The sequence below is a fragment of the Akebia trifoliata genome, chromosome 12 (genome assembly GCF_017979445.1).
Source record: "Akebia trifoliata isolate Shusen 1 chromosome 12, ASM1797944v1, whole genome shotgun sequence".
In the NCBI taxonomy this organism is placed as follows: Eukaryota; Viridiplantae; Streptophyta; class Magnoliopsida; order Ranunculales; family Lardizabalaceae; genus Akebia; species Akebia trifoliata.
In genome coordinates this window covers 7328670-7339633 of record NC_141386.1, presented here as the reverse complement: position 1 = coordinate 7339633, position 10964 = coordinate 7328670, and positions in this window count along the sequence as shown.

Sequence of the window (10964 nt, the reverse complement as noted above, 5' to 3'; positions counted from 1 at the left end):
GACATTTCAAACGTGAGAAATGTCTAGAACGAGGTTTAGGGACTGATTAGAAAAGAATAATTTATTACATGGACTATTTAACTCATTCCTAAAAATCAAGGATTAATCGAAAAGAAAAGTTAGCACCAAGGACCATTAAATAATTTTTCTATAATTTAGTGGTTATTATCACTCCAAAATTTGAAAAAAAGACTACCTTGCATAACTTTTTAAGTGGTGACCTATATCTTGCTTTATTTTCACTTTTTATGATCTTTCCTTTCTGCCAATTTCTTCATCTTTGGTTACTAGAGTCAAAAAGAGTCGTTGAGAATTGCCTCTCTTTTCATCAATAGCTTCTGTTTTTCCCCTTTCCCATGGTTTCAAATCCTGTCCGAGTCATCTCTTGTTGTTTTTATTTTATTTTATTATTATTATGGGCAATCTCAATCTCGACTTGAACCCATGACCTCAAAGCTGTTTTGTAATGGGTCAAACAAACAAGCTATGGGTGTCTAAGCCCTTGTCTCAGTAATCTGGTAAAGTGACTCATCTCGCACATTGTCTCTTTTGACAATTTGGAGGATATTTTGAAAATCTGGTCAAAGTCAAATAGAATTTTTGTATTTGTTAATTAAATTAATTAATTAATTATTATTATTATTATTTATTTTCTAAATTAAAATATGATCTCGTGACTAAATATATTTTAACCTAACTTATCTTATAAAAAAAATTGAAATTATTTACATCTACATATATATTGTTAAGATCCACATACGCATAAAGCTACAACATATTTTGTCTTATATGAGCAAAAAAGTTCGAAATGGGCTGATTTTTTTGTCAGGATTATCTCTATGGTGAGGAGATCGTCCTCATCAAAAATCAACTCATTCTGAAACTTCTAACTCCATGTTTACAAGTTGATGAATTATGGACCGTCCATTTTTTGTAAACCACTTTTTGATGTGGTTAGAAGTTTTGAAATGAGCTGATTTTTTGCAAGAATGATCCCCTCATCATAGAGATCATTCTCAAAAAAAATCAGCCCATTCTGAACCTTTTTTACCATATAAGACAAAACACATTGTAGCTTTATGTGTCTACGGATCTCGACCCAAATATATATTAATAAATAGTTGCACACCAAGTTAAATGATTTATCTCGCTCAAGAAAACTCATCCATGACAACATGGTCTCCTCTATGAACAAGACAAGATGTGAAACATAGATTTGAAACCATGCTCTTTCCTTTTTTTTTTCTTTCACCTTAGTGGCTAAGGGCACAAGTGGTAGCAATTAGGGTTGTCAATGGATGGATTCTGGTTGGTGCTAGCTAGGCCCTAATATGAGTATCCGACCCTAAATAAGCGGGTTTTATTAAACAAGTCTTACACTCCTATTGGACTTAAGTTGACTATGCCCTAACTTGACCCTAGAATTTTAGTACATGGCCACTCTCTTTCCCATTGATGGATTTACAGTGAGGGCACTTACCCCTACAAGAATTTCAAAGTCTATGAATTAGTGAGTTATTACGATAGAGTTTAATGATGAATAAAAAAAAAATTATCACTATTGCCCTCACAAATTTTTTTTCCACTCTTAATTATCCCTACAATTATTATTATTATTATTTTTCGTTCTCAATTGTCCCCACAAAAACTTTTCTACTCTTGACTGCCCCCACATGAGTAAAATCTTGACAATGCCCCTACTTTTTCCTAAGATTTAAGTATACTTCAATTCTTTTATCACTTTCAAACATGAAGGCTCTTGAGTGGGCAATATTTTTTCCAATTATATTTTTTATTCTAGACATCCAACATTTCCTTGATCACATGCTTGGAGCACACCATTGATGAATCTATTACTTGTCAAACCATACAAAAGGGTTGTCTTTGAGTGATTTTAAGTGGTCCATGAAGAATTTGATTTGAAGGCTTTGAGGACATTCAAACAAATAGAGCTGGAATATGTCATCCACGTCATAAACAAACATTACTTTATTGCACCCTTTATGTGCCAACATACTAACAATATGTTTTTCCAAACAAATAAATGCCATTTTTTTCAATATAATAAATAATAAAATAATAAAAAGAGAAAGTCCAGAGTGGAGAAGAAGTATCAAAAGAGGTGCATAAATAAAAACAAGAGCTGGTACAAAGTATTAAATCAAATCAATATTTTTGTTACAAGACACTCCATATATTCAAAAGAAAAGTACAATATTGTTCTTAATCTTGCATTGTATACTTATGATTCATGAACAATACTATTAGAACATATTTTTTGTGATGCTCACAATGTAAAATACCTTAAAAATCAGGCAAGTAGAGCTACATTTATAATAATAATAATAACAATAAATAAATAACTATAATTAAACTGGATATGTATATTTATATCTACTAAAAGGTGGCATGTGCAAACCCACATGTATTTGAAGGATTTATTTGAAATTTAAAATATTAATTAAAGAGTGATTTTGAAGATCACATAGTAAAAATTGATATTGTTGTAATTTTGATAATTAACCAATGTGATTTTATGAGCGTGTGATTGCAATTTTCTTAATTTTTGAGTAAAATTGCCAATAATTATATTTAACTTGAAGGTTAATGGGGGGGTATTTCTGGAATCCAAATTATGGTGTTGAACCACTTCTACTCTGCCTTCTCTTATTATAATAGTAAAGACATTACTAAATGTAGTAGTGTTATTGTTTGTGAAACGTGATAGTATTGGTCAACAAGGAGTATTGTTCATCATTTAACATAGTGGAGACGCCGATCAATTTTTGTGTGTGCATCTTTTTTTTCTCTTTTAGTTCTCCATTGTTTTTGTTTTTGTTTCTCTTAACAAGTAGTGGGTCAGGTCAAGTCGGACTAGACACTGTTAAGCCTTAGTCCAATTTTGATTTGACAGGTCAAATTTTTTTTGAATCTCTCTCTACTTGCTACCTTTATTTTATTTTTATTTTTATATAACTTATGGCACCCCATGTGGATTAATCCCTATGGGGAATGCCTTGACCCCAGAAAAATTTCTCGATGTGCAACAGGGTAAATCAAGAGGCCTACTATTTTCGCTTAATCGGCTTAATTAACTCTCATAATAACAATTGGTGTAGTTAATGACCAGTCTCTATAAGACAATTGATGATATTGGTGACTAGTGATAATGAAAGTAACAATTGGTGTTGATATTTTTTTGTGGTGTTGGAATGTCTTTAAGTCTTTTCATTTTTTTTCTTCTCTCTTCTGGTCCTCAAATCTATTTTCTCCTCCTCTTTCGATACGCTTTCTCTTTCCTTTTACGTCAGTTTCTCCTCTTTATTCCCTTTGTCCTTTCTTACTTCATTCTCTCTCTATAGTGTTTGAAGACAATGTTGTTGCGAAAGTATAAAATTTTAAAATAAATTCGAATCGTACTAGAATAACATTGAAATTGACATCATTTCACACATTGATGTGTAGAGAACCACAAGATGCTTCTCACTCATATCTCGATGAAAATCATTTATGGTTATACCAATCCAAAAGTAGAATGATCACGTTGACTTAAGCTTTGGAATATTTTTTCATTGTTCAACAAAATATGTTATCTCACCATATTGATTTTTGAGAAAATTACTTAATGCATCCTAGGGTGATTTCTTTCTAAATCCTCCTAATTTTCCGTGGTAACTTGATGTTTTATTTAGTTAAAAAAAAATTCTTTCTTAATGCCCCTTACCCTTTCAATTGGTGAGAGAGGTGATTTAAATTCTCGAGATTGATTATTTGAATCATTGAGATCAAACTTTATTCCAATCATCACGATCATCTTTTACAATTGTCAAAATTAAAAGATTGTAAATTGTCAATCTCGACGTTTGAACTTGAATCGATGAGATCAACATTCAAATTGTCGAGATCGACCTTGTTACAATCGTCAATCTCAACATTTCAACATGAGTCAATGTGGTCAATAATTTGAATTTTGCTCACAAAGGATTTGAGTTTTTTGATCACAAAGGATTTGAGTTTGGTGTTTTATATATCTGGGTGATGGGGCATTAAGAAAGAAAGATTTTATTAATCGGTAAGATATCGCCCAAAACTTAGGGTGCATTTAGAAAAACATCCCTCGCTTACGGCCTATTATTTACTTTTCCCTTATTTTTTTATGCCTAGGTAGGACCCATTAAACATCATCAAACATAAAAAAAAGTCCCCATCCCCCTAAAAGTTTTTGTGCTTTATGGACGGTTAGATCTAGTTTCAATATAATATAATAGCCCCGTGACTTACTGGAATGGAGGGCCCACTTCCCTAAAATAACTAAACTGATTTGATGATCTCACCTTCAGTGGACTTGACTATTGCCCACTCATTGGAAGGAAAGAATCTCTCAATTGGTCTATTTTTCAGAGCACAACTCATATAAAAGCTGATGGCATCATTTCAACGGTCCTGATTGGATGTCCATTATTCCCATTTGGGAGAACTCATATAAACGCTGATGGCATCAATTCAACGGTCCCGATTGGATGTCCATCTACCCATTTGGGAGACAAAATTGTCCCACATAGTTTTTATTATTATTCCTTCTTAAGAACATGGTTTTTAAACTCTTCCGAAACTGAGATGTATCACCCGAGTTAATTCGGTATCGGAGTTGAAGGAGACCAACTCACAAAGTCATTTTTTGACTGAGATTTACAAGTCACAATTTAATTTATTGATTTGTCTCACGAGACGTCTCAAACGTATCGAAAAACTCGTCCGAGACGACTCGATATCGGAGCTGAACGAGACGAGACGAAATACCAAGTTTAAAAACCATGCTTAAGAAGGCCCAATCCATTTCTTCCTTATGGACCATAATTAAATACTCTAAAATGCCAGGTGGCACATTAATTAGTTCAGGGATGGAGGCAAGATTTTTCAATAGTAGGGGTAAATTATGTCTGATAAGATTCAAGAATATGAAGATGAGTGATTTTGAGAAAAATTCAAAATATATCAAATTCTAAGAAAGATAATGTAAATTTTTAAAAAATTTGTGGGGACAAGTGCCTCGACTGTAAATCCACTCCTGATTAGGTCCAATGTTGATATGTATAAGAAATTAGTCTGATTTATAAATTCTAATTGTTAGATTTGAAGGTTGTACATCATGCATTAGAAGCAAGGGCGGATTTAATGTGGGGGCACTTGCCCCCATAAGAATTTTCAAACCTTCTATAGAGTGTGCCCTCATAATTTGTTTTAAACTCTTAGTTGCCCCTACAAAAAAATTTCCATTGTTATGTTGCCCCCACACAAAATAATTACAATTTTTGTTGCCCTCCAAAAAAATTTCTACTTTTACGTTGCCCCCACATGAATAAAGTCCTGGCTCCGCCCCTGATTAGAAGCCCACTTTTTAACTTTGAGAACTCGTTTATGATAAAAATTATTGAAGTGAAAAAAATCACCAATCAAGATATATTTTGATTTGTGGGATTAGTATGGCCAAGATAGAGTACCATGTGGCATTTTGGTTCGTGTTATGATTGGGGCTGTAGAATTGGATTGGGTTAGGACCGATCCAAGAATGGATAATAATTATGCTGAGTTCACCACTTTTTATTTAATTATTGTCGAGTTCGACAATATTTTCATAAGAAAAAAATCGTCGAACTCGATAGTAATTAAATAAAAAGTGGTAAACTCGATGTTGTAATGTGAACCAGATTTTTCATTTTTCTAATTTTGATACTTGGTAAATCTTCTTGAAATACCAAAAAATGCATAAATTATGATTGTAAATCAAAAGTTATGATGTAATAATCAAAAAAATTCGAATCTCAACTTTTGTTCTTCATAATTTGTTTTAATCATTAAAATAAATAAAAAATACATATAGTTGTTCAAAATTAGAAAATATCATTCTCTATTCATCATGCATGATCAAAGATTGTCGAAAATGATCACAACTTAGAAAAGGGTAGCTTGGCTATTGCAAATACTTTATTCAAGTGAGATGAGGTCTTGGGATTTTTAAGAAAAGAAAAGTTTACTAAATGGACTATCAAGAGATCTGTAGACACCCCATTTTTGCACTCTCCTGATTAATCAACTCGTCAACCCGATCGCAAAGGTTCCCAATGATGGATGTTTATTCCAATGCTTCATTTTGTTACCAGATATGTTTCAGAAATCCGGATGAGGTATCTCGAACTGACAAAACTTAGAAACCACGCTACGCTAGGTAAATACGACCCCAGAAACATAGAAATCATCATCTTGCAAACCAAAAAGAAGCTTCACGATAAAAATCACTAAAAATGACCAAATTACCAAAATACCCCTAACATCAAAACAACCTTAGAGCCTACATTACGCTTAGGAAAACCCACTCAAACACATAAAACAACAAATCGAAACCAAGTAAACCACTTCGCCAATTTTCACAAAATTTGATAAAATTACGAACATACCCCTCATAAAGTTCACGACCATTTCATAAAAAAAAAACTTCATAAATGACAAAAACCAACATTCCCATTGAATTCCTTATGAAAAACTGATTCCAAAACATCTTGGAATATTGAAAAACGACTTAAAACGTAAAAAATCCTCTCCGAGGGCAAAATAATAATTTCACAATCTTAATAATTAAAAATTTCGAAATTAATAGATAAATCATTAAATAATGTAAAGTGAAACATTAATAAAATTAATTATAAAAATTTAAACCAAAAAATTTATCAATCAAGTTTTTAAGCAAAATTGTTGAGGGTTCGCAAGATATTTCTTTAAGGACCCCTCCATTTGGGAGTCCAAAGAATCAAAGATATAATAGAGGGGGGTTCTCCAAAAATTTAAAGTCAATCAAGCAAGACTAAAGTCAAGATATTAAAGTCAATCAAATAAGACCAAAGTCAAAATTAAAGTCAATTAAGTAAGACTAAAGTCAAGTATTAAAGTCAATCTCATAAGACTAAAGTCAAAACCCTAAATCAAAACCCTAATCTAAGCTAATCAAGTCAATCTCATAAGACTAAGGTCAAAACCCTAAATCAAAACCCTAAATGAAAACCCTAATCTAAACTAATCAAGTCAATCTCATAAGACTAAAGTCAAAACCCTAAAACCCTGAGACCAAAGTCAAAACCCTAATTAAAACTCTAAAAGAAACCCTAATCAAACCCTAATGCTTCTAAAAACTTTATAAATAGGAGCCTTCACACCCTATTTTCGTATCAAAGAAAAAACCCTAGAAAAAGTAGGTGAAGAAGCCTCCACAACCTCCCCAAAACCCTAATTTTGGAGCCCCAACTCCTTCCCTAACACCCCTACTCCGATTTTAGCCTAAAAAACACCTAGAAACCTTTCAAAAACACCCCAAAAATTCACAACAAATTCAAAGCATCCAGATTCAAGAAGGAGATACCTTGCCTCGGAGATCAGAAATCAGATCCGGAGACAGAACAAAGTAAGGAGTACGGTACAAGAAGCTGTTTTCACCAGATCTGAGGGAATAGTACTTTTACAGATCGAAGGTAAGGTTTTTCATTATTTTTTAATCTAGGTTTTGTCATTAGCGATGTAGTTATATTTAGAATAAGTAGAGACCGGCATTGGCCGGGCGGGGTTAGTGCCTAACACTTTCCAACCCCGTAACATGATCCCCGGATTCAGATTTTCTGTAGTAGATTAGTGTTTATCCATTTTAGAGTCAGTTTGGTTCCTAGACCACAATAACTAGGTGGCGACTCCCAAACCTCAAGGGTCAAAAGCGGATCCGCACACCCCGCGGATCAAGGGCGCTTTCAAGATCATCCAAAACTTAGGAATTATTTAGAAAAAAGTCCCTCTGTGAGGGTTCTTTAAGTAATGTTCCTTAATAATTAATACATAATGTACCAGATTTGATCCAGACTTAAATGACCATCCGGTGTGATCCGGATTAAGTCACAAATTTCTCATCAAATCGATGCCAATTTGGTTCGGGTTGTTTTGGTTTGTGGCAAAATTGAAATTGAATAGACATAGGTCGGCTCCACTAAATAATAACCAAAACCGAACCAAAATGCTCACATAAATGAACCAAACTAATCTAAGGTTGATTTGGTTCCATGGGTTGTCAATATCCTATAATTCTACTTGGAAACAACATGTTTTTAACAAAAATAGAAAATAAATCAATAATGAATGAGAAATTTTATATAATAAATCATTAATTGATCCATAAAAAAATATTATTCAGTTATCCATAACATAAAGTCTTTAATTTATTTGTTAAATAATCATTAAAAATGTAGTAAGTCATAATTAGTTCGGTTCTCGATTTGGTTTGATTTTGATCTATGTAAGAGTTGAACCCAAAATCAAACCAAATTGATCAGTTCTCCATTTTCTTAATCCAGAATCGAACGGCAACTTGTTCAAAACCGAATCAAACCAACCCAAAGTCATCAGTTTGATTCGGTTCTCGGTTTGAACCGGACCAAGTTGCACCTGTAATTGGTAGTGGTAGCGTTGCCAATGGGTTGATTCCAAAAGGAACTGGAATCATAATTGATAAATCTTATTGATTTCGGTTCCTATTTGTCTCCACTTTGATTCGGTCAAATTTGAATGATCATCAAGTGTGACCCAGATTGAGTCTAATAAATTTCTGGAATCAATACCAATTTGTTATCAATCCAACCCAATGCCTTGATCAGGGTAGGATTGTTAATGGGTCGGTTCCGGATTAGTTTCTAACGGATCTAGAACTAGAATTGTTAAAATTTATTGATTTCAATTTCTAGCAATCTCTTTTGACGATCAGGTCCTTTTTGGTATGCTGCATATCATTTGCAAATGCAAATAATATTCTAAAATCAATTTTAGTGGTGCTTAGTTACACAATGCAAATGATTTGCATTGTTAAAAAAAATTGCATGTATCACATAAATTCTTAAGAAATTTCAGCAAATGGTTTGCATTACAAAAAAATCAACCAATCAAAAAAAAAAAAAAGATTCGCAATAGATTTTTTAATGGTTACCAAGCAATAGTAAATCATTCATCGCAAACTATTTGCATTGCAAATCATTTTGCAAATGCAAATGATTTTTAGTGTACCAAGCAAGGCTTCAGTTCCTACTTGATAAGTCGGTTTGGTTTGGCTTAGTTTCTACTAATTGTCAATATTCTATAATTGTAAGTAATATTCTTTAATGAAACAATAAATATATAATAAACATAAAATTTCATACAATAATCATTAATCTATCTATAAAAACTCAATAGTTTACTCATAAAAGATCACTAATCTATGTCTTAACTCCTAAAATAATTCATAATAATTATTATATATATAGTCATGATAATCTAACTATCCCATGTGGCAAAGTCAATCGACTACCTGATGTGACAAGTTCGAAAACCGTTGATCTGTGCTTCTCGATATACACGGTTCCTTTAGAATACATTTTTATTTATTTATGGGAAGTCCAATTGTGTATACCTAAGAGCACAGATCAACTGTTTCTAAGCTTGTCACATCGAGATAATCGGTTGAGTTTGTCACGTGGGGTAGTCAGATTATCAAGATTGTTATATATATTCTTGGTTTGGTTCGGTTTTATACAAATTTGATCTGAGAACCAAATCAAATTGATCGATTCTCCATTTTTGCAATTCAGAACTGAATCACAACTTGTTCCAAACCGAACCGAACCAAATCACCCCAAAGCTATCGATTTGATTCGGTTCTCGGTTTGAACTGCATCAAGTAGCACCCCTAACTTTAGCATACATAATTTGGTGAAAAATCTGATCAGATGATCATAGCCATCCAATCAAAATACTATTTTAGACGTCTCTAATGGTTTGTTTCACATCCTTTACATGTGCTACCTACGTGTACGTCTATGTCGTTTACAAATCGTATTCACGGGGGGCATCCATCAACAATACTATAACCCTTAGGAAAACTCTAGTGTCTTATAACGCTGGACACTGCTCTGACCAACAAACCAATTTACCTGAGAAGAGTAATATAGATTTTCTATGATAATTCGATTGTGGAATCTTTAAGAAATCTCTTAACATCCGTACGTTCATTGGATCCACAGTGTCCAACGACGTTAGGCACTAGAATTTCCTAGCGTTTCTATAATTATGAGAATCCCAGATTTTTTTCGTGGACCCACTTAATAAATTGTAGTGCTGTCGTTTTATCGTCCTGATTTGGACGCACACACCCTCCACATTTTTGTTAATATTTGATATACCCCTGTGTTTTAAAACTGTTATGCAACCCCTTTACTTTAACTTTTTCTATGAACTAATGAAATGACTTAAATACCCTTATCTTCAAATAAGTAACCTAAACCTTTTATTTTACTTTCCAAAAAATCATATTCGACCCACTTATTATCATCTTGATTTAGATGAAACCCCCTCTAGGTTTTTGTCAATATTTGATATACTCATGTGTTTTAAAATTTATGATATGCCCCCTTGACTTTAGACTTCTCTATAAATGAATAAAATTACTAAAATACCTCCATCTTTAATGAGAAATCAATATCTTTTATTTATTTTTCCTTCTAAAACCAGTCATCTCAAACTTATTGGGAATTCTTTAAATACCCTGTAACCTAATATTCTATCTACTTCAAATTTCAAGAATAAGTTAGAAATTTCGTATAGAAAAAAAAATCAGAAGTTTTATACAAGGGATTTGGTTAAAGCTTGAAAGAAAGGGCCTTTATGTCATTTTGCATTAATCTACTGGAAAGACCAATGTAAAGGGGTATCTCAAATATTGAATAAAATATGAAGGAGTATGTTTAAAGCCCCGTTTTTTTGAAACACAGTCAATCAATTTCTCATCACACGATTTAATGCCGATAAAATCCAAAGATGAATACTATTTGAACTCGGAACTTTAACCAACAAACTCTCTCTCAATATCTCAAAAGAATCGTGATAATCTATCGTGACAGATT